The 23351-nt window shown below is 49.4% G+C and overlaps 1 long non-coding RNA gene across 7 annotated transcripts in view; it reads right to left on the minus strand.

Annotated features, from left to right (window-relative positions):
* The window catches only part of LOC147020199 (uncharacterized), a 60751-nt gene that overhangs the window by 19521 nt on the left and 17879 nt on the right, over window positions 1–23351 (minus strand). The window contains exon 1 of one of the 7 annotated variants that reach the window (XR_015061704.1): window positions 3430–4211. The exons of the other annotated variants lie outside the window; for them this stretch is intronic. This is a non-coding gene — a long non-coding RNA (uncharacterized LOC147020199). Of the gene's footprint in view, window positions 1–3429; window positions 4212–23351 lie in introns of those variants that run through there. 7 annotated transcript variants of the gene reach the window in all.

Here is a 23351-nt window from a genome sequence, read left to right on the forward strand (position 1 = left end):
CTTTGGTCAAGGAAGACATTCACGGTGGATTCCTGTACATGAGCTTGTCATCAAAATTGGACCAGGAAGGGCCCATGGAATGCCATTTTTTCATGCATTTACTGGATGTGATGTTGTCTCTGCCTTCTGTGGGAAAGGGAAAAAATCTGCATGGCAAACATGGAATGTGTGTCATGAGGTAACTAGCACATTCATCAAATTGAGCCAGAAACCAACTAAGTTTGATGATGATGACCTGCACCACCGAGAGAGGTTTGTGGTGCTCATGCATGACCGATCTAGTGCAACCATACATGTTAATGATGCCCAATTAGACCTCTTTGCACACAAACAAAGGTCTCATGATGCTATACCACCAACTCAAGCTGCACTGAAGGAACATTCAAAACGAGCAGCTTATCAAGCAGGATACATCTGGGGTCAGGCAACAATCTGCCAGCCAGAAGAGCACAGTCCCAGTGACTGGGGTTGGAACAAACAAGATGGAATCTGGAGGATATGCTGGACTATCCTTCCTTCCATTGCAGCCAGCTGCCAGCAGCTAACAAAGTGTGGATGCAAGAAAGAATGCGGTGGAAGATGTAAATGTTTTCAGTGTGGCTTGAGCTGCACAGCACTTTGCAGTTGCACGTGTCCGCAGAAGCAAGAAAGGACAATGACTCGAGTTACTTGATGCACATTGTGCATGATTTGTTCCCAGTTTAGAGACACTGTGCACCCAATTACACATAACATAACGGCAAAGGAGCTGTTTTTGTCCTTGTATTTACATGTATGGAACTAGTCAGTGATTGATCCGGTCCAAATGGCATTAACCAAAGCATATGTTACAAGATTCCGTCCAGAAACTTTGAAAAGATACTGCTATAGTTATCTTTTCATTTAACATTTTTCCTAGCCAAAATGAGTTAAGCTGCTTGTTCAGCAAGTTAAATTGTGTGTTCGGCAAGGTTTAATGGTTTGAATGAAAATTGGAAGATTTTGTTCAACTTTAAATGATTATGCATTTACATTTTAATGTGTTTTTGTATTAAAAAAGTGAAAGATGAATAAATCATCTGTCATATTGAAATTTAAATGAATCCTGTGTATGTTTTGACAGATTTTAAAGATTCAATGTTAATACCAAATGTTAACATAGATCGCTACTCCACCCTCAGTGGTATAATCTAAGAACGTTTTAATACATTGACTTAAAAAAAATAAGTTTAGTGATACAAGGAGGTCTCTTGGATGATAATTAATGGCAAAATCAGGTTTGACATGTCAAAAAACATATGGATAGACACTTACATCACTCAAATCCATGAACAATCTTCAGAGATATGGTGAAAATGGAGTTTTGGGTTAGAAATTTGGCGGCCATCTTGAAAAATGGCGGCCATCTTGGATTTTCACTTGGCTCGTCGACGAAATTTGAAGTGTCCCAATGTGAATGTTTATGCCAAGTTTCATGCTTGTATCATCATTTGAACGATTTTTACATTATTTCCTCTACTAAAATGTCAACTCCGGATAACATAAACATACTGTTGCGAATTCGCGCCCGCCGGCGTGCGGACGGCCAGGTCACTCGAATCGCGACCGCGTCGCCCACCGGACGGACAATTCAGTCGTGACCCTCTCGGAACAATGCCGGGAGCTAGTCACGGGTGGGGGTTTAACCCCACCACGACCGTGCCAATTGCCCACCCGCGCAGGATAGGGTTGCTCGCCAAATCGATCTACCTAAGTACCTGCGCGGATGGTCGACCGGGCGATCGTACCACGCCACAGGCCGACTCCGGACATGAACAGCTTAAGCGGTCCGTTCCGTGCTGCAGTGATAACCGAGCGGTGTTATCGTCGGCTTCGATGGTTCCGATTAATTACCGGGCATATGAAGCCCACTACGAACCCTTTACGTGAAGCAGGATGGAGCGTCAATAAAGAAAAGACGAAGCGAAACGGGAAAACAGTTCACACAAAGCACATTTATTTCCCGGCACGGAAAGCACACATATACAGCCAAACAGTCAAAATGCACATATAACAACCAAAACAAAAGCAACAACGACGCAGAGTTACTACCGACTACACGCACACACGGCAACACTTACACAGTTCTACTTTACAGATGGTGCCAACACACATTTACTCAAAAGCAAAGGAAAGAAGCCACCCTCATAGACAAGGGGGCAGACAGGCCTGTAGGCCAATGTGTGCACGTGACCTGAAGGAGCGGCCAGGCCTGCAAGACCGGGGAGGGGGGGGGGTCCTACCTGCATCCTCGTGACGCGTTGGCGGATGAGCCGCAGATGTGGCCGTGTGGCTGTGCCCCGACTCCGTGCTCCTTGGCGGGTTTCGTTGGCATGACGTTTGGAGTGGGGTGGGAATGGGGCCCCCTTGTTTCACCATCTCAGCGTGGGGGAAAGGGGGAATTGTTGATGCCCTGGGGGAGGGAGAATGGCTGGCTAGCTTGGGTCCCGAGACGAGCGATCCCACACCGCGATGAGCGATCTCACACCGCGACCTCGTCGCCGACCGCCGTCCTTCTAGCCTCGGACCCGAGCTCCTTGGCCTCTTCCTACAACTCTTCTCAGCAAACTCCAGATCCCAACTCGATGATACTCCGATGACTTCGCCACCCGACTCGACTCTTCCTGCCACACCGATCACTTCGGCACCCCACTCGACTCTTCCTGCCACACCGATCACTTCGCCACCCAACTCGACTGACTTCATTCGCCTTGCGCTCGCCTTCTTATAGGCCGGCGGGAGCAGCTAATATGCAAATATCCGGATCAGGATGACCTCGGGGGCGGAGCCACGCTCGCCCATGGGTCGGAGGAAAGGGGGCGTGAATCTCCCCTGATCCTAGAATTTGCATATATCGATTTCACACAGACGCGCCTGGAGGCGGGGCCAAGCCGCCCCGCGCTTGCTAATTGGACGGAGGGGAAGTGGGCGTGTAGCGTTCTTCATCCGAATTCTCCCTCGGAAAGGCCGCTATTTGCGCTCGCGGGTCGGTGCGTTCAGCACCAATCGCCGAATGGGCCCGAGACAGCCCGACGCTCAGTGTTCACAGGTGGTGCGGAAATGGCCGTAGAAGGAGAGAGGTGAAGGTGGTGGAGGGTTTTCGGTGGTGGTTTGATGGTTACGGTGCCGTTGGGGAATGGCGGTGATGCGATGATGTGGGAGCGAGTTGTGAAGGTAAAGGTCGTGGCTGTTGGCGTTGTTGCTGTCCGAGGGTTGGAGCGTGGTTGCAGTTGGTGACGATGGCTGGCGTGGTGGTTGTTGTGTGATGGCGGTTGAGACGTGGTTGGTTCAAAATAAAGATAGAACAGAAAAAATGGCTATCTCAAAGCGTTGCAGCCCGGATGAATGACATAAATTCCCTCTATACAACGGGTTTGGGGCTAACTACACATGTGCTTAGAGATATCTCACCTACGGGCCCTGAATGGTGGTTTGCGAATTTCCACAGCCATAACAATACCAAAGCGAGGTATGCAATAGTGGAACAGTGACCTTGAAACTGCAACAAAATAGCGGCAAGATCAAAATCAGAAATGGATTGCATCATATTGCAAGTGAGTTTTTCACATATAGACAAATGTGTAATTATAAATAACATGTTCCACTGGAAAAAAAAATCTCTACAGGAGATTCATCATCAGATGATGAAAGTTTGGGGCGGAGGGTGGGGTGCGCAGCTTCGGGTGTTAAAACAAAGCTCAGGGTGTAACATTTTTCTTTTTGAAAATCGAAAGGTGTCAAACAAGGAGACACAATTTCACACAAATGATTCACTGTATGCCTGGGAGGAGTGTTCCAACAGGTAAATTTGGAAAATAAAGGAAAAGATGTCGATGGAAAAAGACTAAATCGCCTACGATTCATACATGACCGTTTGAGTTTCAAATAATGTTGAAGAACTGAAAATCATGATGAAAGAGCTCAAATTGGAGGGTCGAAAGATCGAATGTTGAACCAAAATTAATGTTCAACCGTGAGTGTGCAGCTATGGAAAAAGGAAGAGATTAAAATTGATCATTAAAATTGCAGAAAGTAGCAGTTACTTTTACTTCGGGCAACTCATACAAATGGATGGAGATCACGATGAAAAAGTGAAGAGACGTATGCTAGACAAAGGAAAGTTTACAATCGATGCATTCGTCAAATAATGACAAATGGCAATGAAACAAGATCTCCAACAAAGAAGATGGAGCAAACATTGATAATCATGCATAAGGCCATAACCAAAATATGTTGTTATGCCGTAACCAAAAGGAACAAAAGGAGAAACTTGTAGATCACACAGAAAAACCAAATTACCAAACGGTCTAATTTGAGTCAAAAAACTAAAATGTAAGTGGGTTAAACTCAAAACAAGAAAAGATGAAAAGGGCACTCGGTGGAGCGCATACCTCCGTCAAGTAATGCCTGATCCATGAGAACATATCGGGCAAAATTACATTTTTGAAATATCATTTCATGCAGTACGATATCGTTTTTGGCCCTCTCAATAGTGAAGAATCACTTTAGAAATTCAATAATTTTCGTATCCAGATCCGGATTCGGATCTTCACCAAGATTGAATCAATTCGTCCTTGCCAAAACACCCAACCTGTCCATCAAGTTTCCTCCTAATCCGTTCACAACTTTTTGAGATATCGTGCTATATATCAGTTTAGCCCTATCTCTCAATGGTGAAGAATCACTTAAAAATTCTAGTAGTCGGATCTGGATCCGGATCTTCATCAAAATCAAATCAGTTTGTCCTTCTCACACAAAATCTGTCCACAAAATTTTATTCGGATCCATCAACAACTTTTTGAGATATCCTGTACACAGACAAACAAGCAAACAAACAAAGGGGTGAAAACATAACCTCCTTCACCCTCAGTGGCAGAGGTAATGAGGTCTGGAAGACTTTTTGTTGGTGATTAAACCATTAAATAAGAGCAAATACAACCCGTCACTTCGTTGATGTGGACAATAAAACGGGAGGGGGGGGGAAGAGGGAGGGAGAGAAAGAGAGAGAAAGAGAGAGAAAGAGAGAGAAAGAGAGAGAAAGAGAGAGAAAGAGAGAGAAAGAGAGAGAAAGAGAGAGAAAGAGAGAGAAAGAGAGAGAAAGAGAGAGAAAGAGAGAGAAAGAGAGAGAAAGAGAGAGAAAGAGAGAGAGAAAGAGAGAGAAAGAGAGAGGAGAAAGAGAGAGAAAGAGAGAGAGAAAGAGAGAGAAAGAGAGAGGAGAAAGAGAGAGAAAGAGAGAGAAAGAGAGAGAAAGAGAGAGAAAGAGAGAGAAAGAGAGAGAAAGAGAAAGAAAGAGAAAGAAAGAAAGAGAAAGAGAGAGAAAGAGAGAGAAAGAAAGAGAGAAAGAGAGGGAGAAAGAGAGAAAGAGAGAAAGAGAGAAAGAGAGAAAGAGAGAAAGAGAGAAAGAGAGAAAGAGAGAAAGAGAGAAAGAGAGAAAGAGAGAGAGAGAGAGAGAGAGAGAGAGAGAGAGAGAGAGAGAGAGAGAGAGAGAGAGAGAGAGAGAGAGAGAGAGAGAGAGAGAGAGAGAGAGAGAGAGAGAGAGAGAGAGACAGAGAGAGACAGAGAGAGAGAGAGAGAGAGAGAGAGAGAGAGAGAGAGAGAGAGAGAGAGAGAGAGAGAGAGAGAGAGAGAGAGAGAGAGAGAGACAGAGAGAGAGAGACAGAGAGAGACAGAGGTATGGGAGGAGAGAGCTGCATTTTATGAGGAGGGGGGAGTGAGGAGGAGACAGAGTGAGAGAGAAGGGTGGGGGAGAGAAGGAAAAAAAAAAAAAGACAGGTGAGGGGTGGAGGTGAGGTTAGCAAAGAGAATGATATGTCACGCTTAATGACCGAACACGAAAAAAACAATGTAAGAACAGCTGAACACAACGACACAACAAAGTTTGTAATTCCAGTTACAGAATTTTTTTGGGAAAATGAACCAAAAGCAATCATTGAAAACATTGAAGTGTCGCTCATGTACGACCTTATGATCCCATCAGGCGTGAACATCGAAAACAAAGCGTTGTGATCAGATATAATACTTAGGTGCAAAAAAGGAGAAGAAGGCATTGGTAATTGAAGTGTTAATACCAGTGATTTTGGATTCACGATGCAGAAATAAAGAAAATGACCAAATACCAAGACCTCAAGCATGAAGTGAAAAGATCCTGGAAGCTGAAGAATGGCAAAGTTGTACCAGTGTTGATGAAGAACCTCAAGGAATGATGAAGAACCTCACCGTATTAAAAACCATCCCTGGGAATATTACGACAAACGAACTACAGTTGGAAACTGTCCGGGGCTCAGTAACGATCCTGAATAGAGCCCTCGGCACAAAACTTTGAGAACAGAAAACTTCACAGATTGGTCCATGAATCATGACCCCTTACCGAAATGAATGGGGATGCTTTGAGCCCACCCTGGGAGGACACCATTCGACATTTTGAAACCCACATATGTAGACACCAATCAATGACACAACACACACACACACACACACACACACACACACACACACACACACACACACACACACACACACACACACACACACACACACACACACACACACACACACACACACACAACAGCAATTTTTCGTGAATCAGCAGGTTGGAGTCAGTGTGATTACCGACTGCGGTATATATTGTATACAACCCAGAAACCTTGAGTAGCTTTCACCGAAAAACGTTACATTTATATCGACATTTCAGGGAGATGCTCACAAATATTATTCTTTATAAACAGGTGCGTGTGATGGGAGGAAAAAAATTTGGCTCGGTAATTTCGAAAATAGGTTATTCTGCAGATGGCTCAGAAAGTGGGTGTTATTTCACAACCACTCACTCAGAGTGATGGAGCATGAACCAATCACTCGAGGTGACGGAGCACGAACTACTCGCTCAGGGTGACGGAACACGAACCACTCGCTCAGGGTGACTGAGCACGATCCACTCGCTCAGGGTGAGGAAGCACGATCCACTCGCTCAGGGCGATGGAGCACGAACCATTCGCTCAGGGTGACTGAGCACGAACCACTCGCTCAGGATGACGGAGCACGAACCACTCGCTCAGGGTGACGGAGCATGAACCACTCACTCAGGGTGACTGAGCACGAACCACTCGCTCAGGGTGACGGAGCACGAACCACTCGCTCAGGCTGACGGAGCACGAACCACTCGCTCAGGCTGACGGAGCACGAACCACTCGCTCAGGCTGACGGAGCACGAAGCACTCGCTCAGGGTGACGGAGCACGAACCACTCGCTCAGGCTGACGTCGCTTTGTAAAAGCGTCCGCAGATTGAATGGTTCGTTCAGAATGACGTGGCGTGGTACTGCTGTCGACAATGGGCGCTCGGCAAGTGGTGATGCAAGTCATGCAAGCACTCCAATTAAATGGTTGATCAGAAACGGTTGGTCAGGCTGTCACCGCATGCCATAAAGGATAACTTGAACTTTAAAGCCCATCGTCACCACGCATGCAGCAGTTAATGAAATAAAATGAATTTGTTCAAAAAATGGCTATCCACAAATAAAAAGAGTTCCTTCTTAATGCAGAACAACCCTGGAAATATCACAAAGTTCAATTGCCCATGAAATAAACATTGCAAAAAATCAACCATTATGTCTGCTCGTCTGTTCCGTGTCACACGGTACATCGCTTCGAGGGCCACGCAAATGTTTTTCTTTTTTTATGCGTCCGTTTTTTTCACCAGATTTGGTTCGATTCCCTGTAGAGCACCTCACGAAACCTCCGAAAATATACACAGATCTTGCAGACGCAATGGATAGGCAGTCCCTCTGGGGGACAGGGTGTGAGGTCTTGCAGTGAATGCATTAAATCATATAGCTCAATGAAGCTGGTTAATTTTGTGACATTCCTAAATTTTTTCTTTACTCAATATAATTCTCCAAACAGGAGAAAAAGATAACTTTAATGCTTTGGAAATCACACATTTTCTTGTGTATGTATTGAGAAGGGAACATAGTCTTGGTTGCTTAGTCTTATAGGTCTTCTTCTTCTTTCGGCTGCTCCCGTTAGGGGTCGCCACAGCGGATCATCCGTATGATCCGCATAGTGATTTGGCACATGTTTTACGCCGGATGCCATTCCTGACGCAACCCTGGTCGCCTCTTACGACACAGGGATATGGTACACCTATTTTAACCGGGGTATACACCGGCCCAGTATACTGGTACTCATTTCGCCAACCTCGGAAGGATGACAGGCTGAGTCAACCCCCTGGTGTATTAATTCAGTGGCCCAATGGGGCTTGAACTCAGGATCTCTTGGATCCCAAGCCGCTGCCCAAACCACTGCGCCAACACCAGGCTTTAGTCTTATAGGTATATCGCATTATTTATAACACTCGTTATTTCTCTAAATTATTAGATTTCACAACAGATTTCAACACTTATTTAGTCCGGACAATATCCGATCCTAAAAAGCGAAATAATATTTTGATGATGTACTTTAATTAGTCGGTGAGAGTAGATCGGGGAAAATAGTCTCATATAATGCATGAATCGCTCCAAGCTCCTAATTAAAAAACTTATTGTACTTAAAAAAGCGATGTACAAAACAATTCAGAGCGATGATGAACCGGCATTCGAAATGAATGAGGAAAGTGAAAAAGAAACTTTATCGTTAAGAAATCATTGCGGCCTGTTCTAAGTCAAGACATGGTTAAGCAGGCCAAAAACCTTGGGGGCATCAGATCACAGCGAGGTTCCCCAGGCAACGCCTTAAGCCTCAAGAGAGTGAGGTGGCCGAGGAGCGCCTGATGAAGGATATAATTAAATAAGACCGTTAATTATCTTCAAAAGGCGTGTTTTAATTAACCCAAACATCCAATTTTCACTCTTCCGCTTCCTTGGAGTTTTCTGAGTGTGCTTGCAAAGTTTCAGGCTGCTAGGTTTTTTGGTTTTGGAGTTATGGAGGAGACACACACATCACCATTTATTAGTATAGAAGTGGTAGATTCTTCATTCTGCAGGAAGGACCGTAGACAGAGTTGAGTACAATTTTGAAGGAGCAGGACTTAGGGGATATTGAAGGAAGGTGAAATGACATCACATTGGGTCACAACAGTAAGATGTTGGTTGTGGTGCACATATTCAGATGTCAGGACATTGGTTGTGAGGAGTTAAAATAATAAGACGGAAGAGTTTGAGGCCAAAGTAGATTTCGAGGAATACAATATAGTTGCAGTAAGTGGGACATGGTTTAATGAGAGTAATTGGAGGACAAGACTAGAAGGCTAAAAGATGTACATGTATGAATGGAAATAAAATTCGAGCAGTCACAATCCGGGTAAAAGACAGTACAGTACTGTATCCAGAGAAAGATAAGACCTCAAGGTGGGAAATAATGTATATTATTCTGTGTGGATAGAGATTATGGATTGTAAGAACAGTAAGATACTTGTAGGATGCTTTTATGGAGCTATTGGTGAAGGGTGGGGGGGGGGAGGAAAGAGGGGTTCATGAAGAATTCATAAAGGCATGCGGTGAGGGAAGAGTATTGATTATTGGGGATTATAACTTGCCAGGATTGGAATGGGTCCAGGAATAGGGAAAGTGCAGAGCAGACGAGGAATTCCTAAATATAGTCCAGGATGACTTTTAACCCAGTTTGCAGATAAGCCCAAGAGGAAACAAGCCCACGAGGGGGAATGCAGTGTTAGAGACCCCTTCGTTAAGTAAAGATCCTAATATGGTGGAGGAGGTGAAGGGAGGAGAGCAGTTCGAATAGAGTTTTAGCGTGGAAGAAAGACGTCGGAGACGTTCAGATTCAGAGTCTATATTATTCTATATTATTCCGCAATGGTAAAACCTCTCAAAACACCTGCTGGGAAAGCCCTTTCCAGTAAATCCCCCAATAAACCAAAGCAAAAGCTTATTCACATATTACAAAACCAGAGGCAAAACGATGATTCTATACTTCACCCCCTCCCAATGCGTAATCTAACATAAGGTAGCAACAAAATACAATATGGTGAAGGAGAAGAGAGGTAGACCATCCATGTAAAAAATAGTCACAGAAAAAATAAAACCAAGAAGCAAAATGTACTCTCAGAAATATCGTGTTAGTAAGTGTACATGACACCGAGAGCGAGCCATATACGGTGATAATGGTATTGTTGTAGGTGGTATCGACCCATTGGTCAGTGGGAGATTCGACTCTGGTGCTGCATCAAGGAAAGCTGTGTGGCTTCAAGTGATTTATGGAGACTGCATCAGGACCAATGTTAATATCGAGTATGAAGGTCTTATTGGAGCATTGTATAACTTTGTAAGTTCCGTCATAAGGTTGCTGCAATGGTTTCATGCCGTATGAATACGTGGGTGGACGTAGAAATTTCCTGGAGAATAAAAAACGGAAATGAGGAAGGCGTGCGTGTCAGTGTCATGCAGAGGCCCTGAATGGCCGAACAAAGTTAGTTGGCGTCATTGCTGGCATTGGGCAAAGTGTCATCAGACGCAGAGCCAAATTGTCCTGGGAGAAAAAGCGGTGCACCGTACACTAACTCTGCAGTGGAGCATCCAAAGTCTTCTTTAAGAACAACTCCCGTACCAAAGGTATAACATCCATCCAGTGTGTGAACTTGACATGCGCTTTTCAGGGAAGACTCAAGTTAGTGGTGAAAAAGCTTCACCATACCAATCGTCGCAGGGTGATGGTAAGTGGTGATTCACGCAAGGTCGCTACCCAGGAGTCGAGTCACCTGACGGGAAGGAGAAAAATTCGAACTGCTATGATGATCCGTAGTGATAATTGATGGAACACTAAAATGTGCGATCCAGGTGTAGACAAAGGCCCGAGCAATGGTAGATGCGTTGATGTCAGCCATCGGTGTCGCCTTAGGCCAATGGGTGAAGTGGTCAATACAAGTCAGTCAATAGCATTTTCCATTTGAAGGTGGTAGGAGACCGACAAGATCCATGTGAACCCTGTCGAAATGCCAATCGGGTGTTGAAAAGCTACCGAAAGGTGCAACAGCACAACGTAAGTCCTTGGAGCGTTGACAGTGAAGACGCTGATTGGCCCAATGCAGCATCCCTTGCTCAGCGTACCACTATATACTCTGACTGCTGCCCTGGTTTCACAATTCAAAGATAGTCCAAAGTACTGAAGCATTTATGAACAATTGCTTTTGTTCATTTATTTGATTAAGTAGAAGTTTAAAGTCATTTGAGATATAATTAAAGCGTATTGTTGCGGTTCTGAAAAACTGCATGCCTCCAAAGTAATGGCATGCAAATTACAGCGATCCCAAGGCGGTTATTTCAATAGTATGTCATGTGTATTCGTGCTGCAAACGGCTCCTGGGCATTTGCACGCCAATTTTCCATTTAAAACTGTGTGCCAATTCTCTACCCCCATTTCACCTCAGACCTTCATTCTGCTCACCAAACTATACCACGCTCACCAATACCGCTTCAGACAACTAATAAAAATCCCAGCAACTCACGCTTACAAACGCGACCTTCATTCATCATCACAAGGAACTTCAATCTCGTCCTCACAATGCCATGTGGCAATCCTCTATCACTATAAATGGTCGGGTTGTTGGCGACGAAAACATCTCCCGCCCAAGCTTTCCTGAAGAGGAGGGTGCTTGGATATGAACACCCAGCAGGATTGAAAACTAAACCTGTCAAAGGACAGAGGAACTCTTCGTGAGCCAACAGCCATCCATATCGAGTGCCTAACTATGTCGGCGGACGTCCTCCTGAAGTTAGGTTACTTTTTTCAGCAGGTTGGTGGCAGGATTTGCACTCTGGCCACCATAAAACCCTTCACTCCACAAGACACAAGAAAAATGCAAAGAAAATTGAAAACCCACTCCATGGGAGTACCTCTTGTGCAGCTGCCCCTCCACAGAGCAGCCTACCAGATGATGGGATTGGAGCAAAGCCTTTGGGATCCCGACTCTGATGATAGGAGGAAAACCACAGGTAACCATATCAGGTCAGATTGTGAGTGTGAGTCAGGGTGGTGCTGAGGTGTCGTGCACCAGACGATGGTCTCCTTGAGTTGAACTGAGGTGATCTCTATGGGTGGGTGCCTGGAATGTCCTATCTCTAATAGGGAATGATCACCTGTCTCTGTTATCATCTGAGCTCAAGTGTTTCAACATCGCGATTGCAGCACTCTCTGAAGTTTGGAGACTGGATAGTGGCAAGATTATGGCGGGTGGTTACACCTTTGATTGGTCTGGTCACTCTAATGCTTCGCATGCCAAAGGAGTTGCTGTAGCTGTGCCCAATAACCTGACTCCAATGATAAATGAGGTAACACTGGTAAATAAGCTCATGAGACGAGGATTCACCACTCCTTGCGTGTTGTTTCCCTGGTCTCTGTGTTTGCTCCGACTGAGGCGAGTGATCTCACTGTGAAGGACGCATTCTATGCCACGGTAGTGTCTGTGGTTGATCAGTGCCCCAGGTGAGATACTCTTCTCGTCTTGAGGGATATCAATGCATTGAGTGGAACTGATAGGGATGGTTGAGACGTGTGTTGGTCCCCATGGGTCTGGAACTGTGAACCAGAATAGCACAAAATTCCTTGACTTTGCAAGAAGACATGGAGTTAGGTTGGCTGGTTCATGGTTTCAGCAACTACAGGCTTATCGCTGGACTTGGTATTCCAACGCTGGTGGAGTGTCAAAGGAGATCGTCCATGTGCTCGATGATCGCTGGAGGATGATCCAGAACTGCAAGGTCTACCGGAGTGCTCAGTCCCTCAATATCGACCACAGCTTATTGCAGCAACTCTGAAGTAGCAGCTTAAATCTTAACGCCAAGGCTGGATATTGGCAAGCTCAAGGATGCGAGGGGAGCTGAGGAGTTTGCGAACAGGCTGAGTGAAGATTTTGGTGGTTTGGGTGATTTAGGGAATCCTGAAGAGTTGTGGAGTGCCTTCAAGATCACTACCCTTGATATTGCCGGTGGATGACTTGGAACTCAACGAAGGGCGCACAAGAATTTTGTCTCTCAAGGGGCACCGGATTTCATTCATCAGGGTTGCAGAGCTCGGCTTAATGGCAGAACTGAGCTGCTCAGGGAGTTGAGGCATAAAACTGTACGTGTGTTGAGGGTGGACAAGGAAGCCGATAAGCGAGGCATCTTTGAGGGGGTAGAGCATCACCTGTGGTCAAGTGATTCTCGGCTTGCTTACAGGGGAATTCATGCATTGCATTCCTCCAAACCCGTCCCACATTGTCCTGCAGTTAAAGTGGAGGGTGGTGAGCTTTTGCCAGAGGAGTCCAAAGTGAAATCCCATTGGGCCAGTTACTTTGAGCTGCTGCACCAGGCTGATCCACCATCTGTTGAGTTGGATGTCGGGATGTCACTGTCCCTATTGCTGACCATCCACTCAACTGTGATCCACATTAGTTTGTGGGTGAACCGGTTGAAATGGAGTGAGGCTCCTGGGATCAGTGGCATCCATACTGAACTTCTCAAGGCTGGTGGAAATGCTGTATTTATGTCATTGAATGCAATTCTATGCTCTGCCTGGAACACAAGGCATCATCCCAACTGACTGGAAGAGGGGCTTTGTTGTCCCCTTCTGGAAAGGGAAGGGTGATCTCCAGGACTGCAACAACTACCGAGTGGTGACGCTGCTCTCAGTGCCGGGCAAGGTCTTTACTCGGGTAATTATTCATGGGGTTTGCCACCATCTGCTTGAGCACCAGTGCCCAGAGCAGTCAGGCTTTACACCAAAGAGCTCAACGATTAACTGTATCCTTGTTCTTTGGGTCCTCACCGAACAGACGAGAGTTTTGGCAGCGGCTGCTTGCAGCCTATGTTGATCTCTGCAAAGCGTTTGATTTGGTGCATCAGGATGACTTCTGGAGGTGCTGATTCTTTGTGTGGTACCACCAAAACTGATCAATCTGATGTTTGAACTATACTTTGGTATTGTTGCGGATTCGCGCCCGCCGGCGTGCGGACGGCCACGTAACTCGAATCGCGGCACGTCGCCCACCGGACGGACAATCCAGTCGTGACCCTCTCGGACTAACGCCGGGAACCAGTCACGGGTGGACCTTTCGGTCTCACCGCGATCGAGCCAATCGGCCCCCGCGTGGGATAGGGTTGCTCGCCAAATTCGACCTACCTAAGTACCCACACGGAGGGTAGACCGGGCGATCGCACCTCGCCGCAGGTCGACTTCGGACACGGGCCACTTAAGCGACCCGTTCCGTACTATCGGGATAACCGAGCGGTGTTATTCGTCGACCTCGACGGTTCGATTAATTATCGGGCGTCTTAACCCACGACCAACCCTTTACGTGAAGCAAGATGAGGATTCAATGAAAGAAATGACGAAGCGAAGCGGGAAAACAGTTCAATAATAAGCACATTTATTTTCGCGGCACACGGGAAGCACACATATACAATTCCACCAAAAGCACATAGAAAAGAAGAAGACAAAAAGCAAATGCAACAATGCAGATCTTATACCGACTACGCGAGCACACGGCAACACTTATACAATTTTACTTCACAGACGGCGCCGACAACACACATTCCCAAAGCAAAAGAAAAGAGAACCACCCTCCAGGATGAGGGGGTAGGCGGGCCTGGGGCCGAGACCGTGTCGGGCCTATCTGTCTGATGATGAGACGCGGAGCGGCGGTGGTGCCTCAACTCCGCGGGCCTCGCGGACAGTGTCTGGTAGGGGGTGGGAAGGGGGCCCCCTTTTGTCGCACTATCTCAGCGCGGGGGGAAACAGGAGGGGGTTGCTGATGCTCGGGGAAAGGAGGATTTCACAAAATCGCGGGTCCCGCGACGAGCGTCTCCACCACGACCTTGGTCGCGCCGCCGGCCTTTCTCTCCGCAGTTCCCCGAATCCGACGCGAGCACCCCCTCATTCGCCTTCGCCGCCGCCGCCTCTCCACAGCTCCGACCTCTTCACTCCGACTCCGCGAACTCCCAACTGCACTGAGCTCTTCCTCCGCTTCCAACTCAACTCTTCCTCCTGCGAACTGAACTGCCTCGACTGACGAACGCGGCCCCTTATATCCCCCGTGGCCTCGCTCCTTCATCTTTGACCCTCTGCCTCCGACCTTTCACCTCTCTTGCTGGCTCCCCATTGGCCCGAGGAAAAGTGGGCGTGAATGCTTTTTGATCCATGTATTTGCATATAGCGTCCGCCCTCCAACTCCCTGGAGGCGGGGCCAAACCGCCCCTCGCTCACCGATTGGACGGAATAAAAGTGGGCGTGAGTCGTTTTTGATCCGTTTTTCTTCGGAAAGTCCGCGATGCTTTTGAACACGCTGCTCGGTGCGCGCTCTACACGAGTCCAGCATCGGTGCCCACGAATGGCGCGAGATGACGGTGATGCGATGGTGGCGAGTTGTGACGGTAAAGGTCGTGGCGGTTGTGGTGAAGCGGCGTTGTGGTTGGTGGTTGTTGTTGTGATAGCTGTTGAGACGTGGTTGGTGGTGGTAATAATGGCGGTTGGTCCAAAATAAAGATAGTAAAAGAAAAACGGCTATCCTGAAGAGTCGCAGCCCTCATGAATGACATTTATTCCCTCTAGACAACGGGTTTGGGCCTAACTACACATATACTTACCGAGATATCTCACCTAAGGGACCTGAATGGTGGTTTGCGAATTTGGTCAACCACAACACTACCCCCTCCCCTTTTTACAGACTCGTCCCGAGTCGTCAAATTTTCGTGTGCCATCATGTGTAGTTTTCCCCTAGTACATTTTACCTACGGATCCCTGAGTGCGATATTCATGGTATTCGTGTCCCCAAAATAAATAACCTGAGGGCTGCGTAACTACCTAAACAAACTCACTCACACGGACGACTTAAATAAAATTGCCGGCGCTAGGACAGACATGCCGGGGGCGCACTCATATTTACAGTACATCTTAACCTTAACTTACAAATTTTACACTAAACCATGGCCCAGGATCACTGAACTCTGCAAAAAGAAAGCAGTTAGCAGGGAGCCAGGCTGCTCGCATGCAGTCTCTGGCTCAAAACAATGCAGGTGACAGGGAACGTGGCTGGCTGCTCACACGCAGTCCAAGGCCTTCCCTTTTGAACTGAACGCAGTGAACCACAACGGTGCATGGGCTGCACAAACGTAGTCTCCATGCCAGCTCAAGTGGCACACGCAATGAACACAACGAATGGATGGATGAATGGTTTGAACTGAACGCAGTGAACCACAACGGTGCATGGGCTGCACAACGCAGTCTCCGTGCCAGCTCAAGTGGCACACGCAATGAACACTACAAATGGATGGGTGAATGGATGGATGCAAACACGGTGCACGGGCCGCCACTGCAGGCCCGTGTTGTAGCTGCCAACAGGGCAGTTCTCGCAGCTTGCAAACTGTTGCCTTGCGGATCCTGGCGCACATGGAAATGAACAGGGGGGGGGCAAAGCAAAATTGAACGGGGCTGGTGAACGTGGGCAGTGGGCATGGCATGGCAAAGGCAGCAGGCAAACACAGCCCGCAGAAGAAGGCCGCTACAGGCAAACACAGCCGGCAGATGAACTGGCCGGCACAGGCCTTGAAGAAAAACAGCCAGCCGGCAGATGAAGTGGGCCGGCACAGGCCTTGCAGCACAGCAGCTGCAGACGATCCAGCCGGCACAGGCCTCGCAGCAAAACAACAGCTGCCGATGAAGTTGGCCAGCCTTTGCCGTTCCGTGGAGGTTGGTGGAGGGAGTGCGGTGGTGCTGGCCACTTGGAAGGCGGGCTCGGACCTACCTACCTGTCTCCCTCCCACCTATCGCCTTTGCCTGTCACTGTCCATACCCACTCCCTTAATTTGTCAAACCCCAATTTAGCCCCAACTTATTTTTTTGTTGTTTTTATGTTTACTTCCCCACTATAAATCGTCCCCTAACCCCCTTTATTGTCCTTGTTCGGCTAACCTATCCTGTCACCTAGCCTACTCCCAACCCCTACGTTCCCTTCCCGGAGGGGAGTAAGGGAGAGCTAACGTCCTGTGTCGAGGCCCAACGAAGCCTCAGAATGGCCTCCCCAGAGTTCGGCGATCTATAACCAAAGTGGGTCCAGCGGCCCACAACGAGAGCGAGGGGATGGATGGTGCGGAGGGGTACATCTACTAATCTACCCTAACCATTTAACTGTTAAACTACCCCGGGGCTTTCAACAAGCGCCTCTCGCTTAAACTATTGGTTCTAACAACCCAGATTCCCGTCGCCTGTGTTGGTGTCCTCACAATTTCGCGCCTCGCCCCCCAATTTTCTCTCCGTGCCCTCACACAGTCTCATGGCTGGGACACGTGGCTCCCTTTGGCAGGCACGACCCTCTGCCGATTCTCCGACGATGGCACCCCCGGGCACTACACTGCCTCCGAGCCTACCAGCTCCCTAACACCGGGGAGTGCCCCCCATGGCACCTCCCCTGAAACGCACACGTGGCAGGCTGGCTTCCCAGGCCCCTTTCCGAGGGTCACCCGTGCCCACAACATTGCCCACGCGGCTAATGGCGCCCCGGGCCTCAGCACCAAGCAGACGCACCCGTGCCCACAACGCTATCCCGGCCCCCCATGGGCCCTTGGCCTACCGCGGCCGACTAGCCTGGTGCCCGGGGTACCCACTCAGCGATACTCACTTTTCGCAGCCACGCTCCCAGCCTGTCAACAGGGCTCCTGCACCCCTCCAAACGGGTTTCGAGCCTACACTCCCACCAACAACAAAACGACCTCCATTTTGTAAATTTGACTAACCCCCTAACTCACTTTATACTGACCCCGGGGTCCCTTGGGCGGGAGTCACTCCTCCCCCCAATCACTCATCGCACCATGCATTCCCCATTCGCTCCATAACACAGACCCGCTGGCCTCACTCACTCACCAAGCACATGCCTCCACCTCATAACTCACCAACAACTCTTCAACACACTCACCACTGAACTCTGCCATCCTTCTATCTGCATCCCCGAACTAACTCGTGCTCCCACGTCGTCCCTTAAACTATAGCACGTCCCATTTAACCTACGTAGCTAAGCTACGTCCCCTCTACACATTCACAAGTCTGTCTCTGTCTTCTAACTCAAAAATTCATTTTATTTCCCAACCTAAAGCTCATCTAAATCCCTCTAACTAATCCATTCCACGGACTCCATGAGGACTTACCCCTGCCCCATGAAGTCGGTCTAACTCAGCTAACCCTTCCCCCTAACTAGTTTCCATCCTGTGCCCAGGTCAAGGGGGTCTTCCACCCCTTGCCCAGGAATCCTGTGCACCCGAAAGTGAGGCTTGTTTCTTTTTTTTTTTTCTTTTTTTTTTTACATGCGCAGCACCAGCGCGGCAACTCGCGCACTTTGCACCTGCCCGTGACGTCATGCAGCTGCACGTGTACCTCGTCCCTCCTTGGACGGCACCATCCGGCAGGGATTCCCCTTCTGCCGGATTCCAACCCCACGTGCAGCCATGACGTCACCGTGCGCATAAAAAAAAATACAAGCCCCACGTCTCGAGGGGTTCCCCATGCGAACACATGTGCTTTGCCCGTTGGAGCTTAACACACACGATCGCGTGGAGAACCCGTCCGGTCCAAATCCATAATCCTGCCTAAGCTTTGTCCCTCCGCGGGATCGGCAAATCCACCGCGTGCGTTTCCGGACCGGGACTTCATTCCCGCAAGCGAGCACGTGGCGGTCTCGTGCGTTGCACAGCACGAACCTCGTGCTCACTGCTGGGTGAACCCGGCACGGTCCCCGAAACAGCTACAGCCGCTACTCGGCATTCTTTCCTTACATGTCGCCGTCGTCGCCATTCGACCCACGCACACCTGCGTGTTACGACGCTCACACTCCATTCCATTACATTCACACCGGGAGACGCGGCTGCGTGCTCCCGCATGCCAACCGACATCTCCCTTACATACCGCTCTCTCACACACACGGTCTCCCTTGCACTCGGCCGTTCACTCACGCGTGGTGCCTCATCCACACACCGTGCCTCACTCACACACGCGGGGGCACTCACCCGCGGTGCCTCATCCACACTGGCCGTTTCATCCACACACACGGCCTCACTCACACACGGTCCCTCACCCACACACGCGGGGGCACTCACCCGCGGTGCCTCATCCATACTGGCCGTTTCCACACACACGGCCTCTTCCACACACGGCGTGCTGGGAAGCACGTACTCTGGCACCATCGCCACCACACCACTCACACACGGGGTCGCTTCCACACACGGGGACGCACTCACACCTTGCACCACACACACAGGGACAACCACACTGGGGATTCGTGTCCCCACAAGGGTCTCCGGGGCCTCTATACCCCCCAAGCTCTCCAAGCTCCCGTCCACAGCACTCGTCCCCTCAACCTCGCAAAGCACGACCGAACTCACCTGGTCGTGACTCGCCTCAAGGGGGAATACTCCCTCCCCTCGTTCCTGGAGGAGGCTATCCCGCTGCTCGCACCGGGTCCCTGCACCGTCCGCGAGCTCACCCCCATTGTCCTCCACTACCTCCGTGTGTGTGTGTGCGTCACTTACCCCGTCTTCATCGTGCAGTCTTCCCTCTATCGTTCCTATCTCCCGTGTCTCTGCCAACTCTTCACCCTTTACCTCCCTTGTCTCCACTATTATTTCCGTTGTCGTCACCTCGTGTCTCGTCTCACACGTTTTGGTCTCCCAATTTAATTTTTCCCTTTCGGTCATCGTCACGACCCTCGCCCAACACGCCCCCCGAATTATTTTTTCACCAGCCTCCACCGCGGGCCTGTCAGCCGTTGCACCCCCTTCCAGCTCGTTCGCTCCCACACGTGGAGTCGCCATTCCTATCTCCCTGGTCACGGCCTTCATGCCCGCCTGCAGGCATCGGCCCATGTTCTGCGTCTCACCCCGCAGCTTTTTCGTTTCTTCCTTCATTTGCTGTGTACTCGCATCGATCTTTTCGTTCATGCTTTTTATTTCGTTTATAAATTCAGTTGTGTTTGCATCCATGTTTTCGATTATTTGTTGTGTATTCGCATCCAGCTTTTGTGTATTCGCATCCATCCTCGCTGTCATTGCCGCCAGCATGGCGAATAGCTGGGCCATGTCGGGTGCGCTTGGGTGAGCTGTTTCGGCAGGGGTTGGGGAAGGGTTTTGGTGGAGAGGGGGAGGGGAGGTGTCATACACCGCGGCCGCTGCCGCACCCATTTCGGGCTCTGGGTTCAGTTGGGCGAGTTCGTTTTCCTGTACAACCATTTCCTGCACGGGGATTTCATCCTGGACCATGGACTCTACACATTCTACATCCATTTCTAATACCCCCGGCTCCCGCTCGCCTTGAGACGCCATCTTGCTTCTCTTAAAGGGTTAATTTAGCTCGCTCGTAATTTGGAGGGAATCGGGGGTCGCTTCTCTCACCCCTGGACCGATTCCCGTGAATTTAATTGGAGACAGGAGAGCCCGTTTTCCCGTTCTCCGATACCAGTGCCGCGAGGAGGGCGATGAGTTTGTATCGCACGACCTGACACCAATGTTGCGGATTTGCGCCCGCCGGCGTGCGGACGGCCACGTAACTCGAATCGCGGCACGTCGCCCACCGGACGGACAATCCAGTCGTGACCCTCTCGGACTAACGCCGGGAACCAGTCACGGGTGGACCTTTCGGTCTCACCGCGATCGAGCCAATCGGCCCCCGCGTGGATAGGGTTGCTCGCCAAATTCGACCTACCTAAGTACCCACACGGAGGGTAGACCGGGCGATCGCACCTCGCCGCAAGTCGACTTCGGACACGGGCCACTTAAGCGACCCGTTCCGTACTATCGGGATAACCGAGCGGTGTTATTCGTCGACCTCGACGGTTCGATTAATTATCGGGCGTCTTAACCCACGACCAACCCTTTACGTGAAGCAAGATGAGGATTCAATGAAAGAAATGACGAAGCGAAGCGGGAAAACAGTTCAATAATAAGCACATTTATTTTGCGGCACACGGGAAGCACACATATACAATTCCACCAAAAGCACATAGAAAAGAAGAAGACAAAAAGCAAATGCAACAATGCAGATCTAATACCGACTACGCGAGCACACGGCAACACTTATACAATTTTACTTCACAGACGGCGCCGACAACACACATTCCCAAAGCAAAAGAAAAGAGAACCACCCTCCAGGATGAGGGGGTAGGCGGGCCTGGGGCCGAGACCGTGTCGGGCCTACCCGTCTGATAATGAGACGCGGAGCGGCGGTGGTGCCTCAACTCCGCGGGCCTCGCGGACAGTGTCTGGTAGGGGGTGGGAAGGGGGCCCCCTTTTGTCGCACTATTTCAGCGCGGGGGGAAACAGGAGGGGGTTGCTGATGCTCGGGGAAAGGAGGATTTCACAAAATCGCGGGTCCCGCGACGAGCGTCTCCACCACGACCTCGGTCGCGCCGCCGGCCTTTCTCTCCGCAGTTCCCCGAATCCGACGCGAGCACCCCCTCGTTCGCCTTCGCCGCCTCTCCACAGCTCCGTCCTCTTCACTCCGACTCCGCGAACTCCCAACTGCACTGAGCTCTTCCTCCGCTTCCAACTCAACTCTTCCTCCTGCGAACTGAACTGCCTCGACTGACGAACGCGGCCCCTTATATCCCCCGTGGTCTCGCTCCTTCATCTTTGACCCTCTGCCTCCGACCTTTCACCTCTCTTGCTGGCTCCCCATTGGCCCGAGGAAAAGTGGGCGTGAATGCTTTTTGATCCATGTATTTGCATATAGCGACCGCCCTCCAACTCCCTGGAGGCGGGGCCAAACCGCCCCTCGCTCACCGATTGGACGGAACAAAAGTGGGCGTGAGTCGTTTTTGATCCGTTTTTCTTCGGAAAGTCCGCGATGCTTTTGAACACGCTGCTCGGTGCGCGCTCTACACGAGTCCAGCATCAGTGCCCACGAGTGGCGCGAGATGACGGTGATGCGATGGTGGCGAGTTGTGACGGTAAAGGTCGTGGCGGTTGTGGTGAAGCGGCGTTGTGGTTGGTGGTTGTTGTTGTGATGGCTGTTGAGACGTGGTTGGTGGTGGTAATAATGGCGGTTGGTCCAAAATAAAGATAGTAAAAGAAAAACGGCTATCCTGAAGAGTCGCAGCCCTCATGAATGACATTTATTCCCTCTAGACAACGGGTTTGGGCCTAACTACACATATACTTACCGAGATATCTCACCTAAGGGACCTGAATGGTGGTTTGCGAATTTGGTCAACCACAACAGTATTAAGAGTGCTGTGAGATACCATGTCCAACTTATTCCCAGTTGTGACTGGAGTTTGTCAGGGGTGTGTACTGGCCCCCAAATTTTTCAGTGCTTGCATGGACTGGATTCTGAGGAGTATTTTGGAGATATCAAGCTGCGCTGCATCATTTGGGAATGGTAAGATTGCTGCCCTCGATTTCGCAGATGATGCATTCATCTTTGCAGAGACTCTGGATATACATTTGTGGGCCCTCGAGGTGCTGAATGAGATGTCGGAGCCACTGGGTTATGGGATTCCTGGGTCAAAACTAAGATCCAGGCTTTCAATGACATCTTGGATGCTGCTATCTTGTCTGTACCAGTTTGTGGTGAGGATGTTGAGGTCACAGAGAGATTCACTTACCTTGGCAGTCATATTCATGCCTCTGGTGGCTGTGAGCCAGAGGTCAAGTAGACATCTGGGTTGGGCCTGGGGGGTCATGGATTCACTGGATCATGGGGTGTGGCGCTGTCGGTACCTGTGCAGGAGGATGAAAGTCCAAGTCTTCAGGTGCTTGGTGCTTCTGGTCTTGCTCTATGGATGTAAGACTTGGACTCTGACTAGGGATCTGAGACAGAGTCATTATTCCTTTGGTACCAGGTCTCTTCAGAGAATCCTTGGCTATCGCTGTTCGGACTTTTTGTCCAACAAGCGATTGCTCAGAGAGACTCATGAGATTTGTTACCTGCAACGTCTGCGAACATCAGCTGTGACTGTATGGACACGTGGCTCATTTTCCTGATGCTGATCCTGCTCAATAGATTCTCTCAGTGAGGGGGCATCATGAGTGCAGGAGGCCAATGGGCCAACCACGTGCTTCGGGGCTGCAATAGGTTGATCAGCATCTCAAGGATATGGGGATGGGCCAGGCATCTGCCTGGGGGATGGCCAGACGGAGGCCCCTGCAGTTCTGGTGGAAAATGGACGCAGTGACGTGCTGCTCTGGCGCATGGTCCCATACCTGACCTGAATGATGGAGAAGTTCAAGGGACAGTGGAAAATAGATCATTGACCAACCAACATCATTTTATTATGAGGGCATCCACAACTTTTTGAAGTGGTGGCAGAAGTGTGTGGATGTCCAAAGGGACTCTGTCGTAAAATAATGCAGTGTTCTCTCCGGTGAAG

This window comes from Eptatretus burgeri, chromosome 9 (genome assembly GCF_056783735.1).
Source record: "Eptatretus burgeri isolate ZD-2024b chromosome 9, Ebu_testis_v1, whole genome shotgun sequence".
In the NCBI taxonomy this organism is placed as follows: domain Eukaryota; kingdom Metazoa; phylum Chordata; class Myxini; order Myxiniformes; family Myxinidae; genus Eptatretus; species Eptatretus burgeri.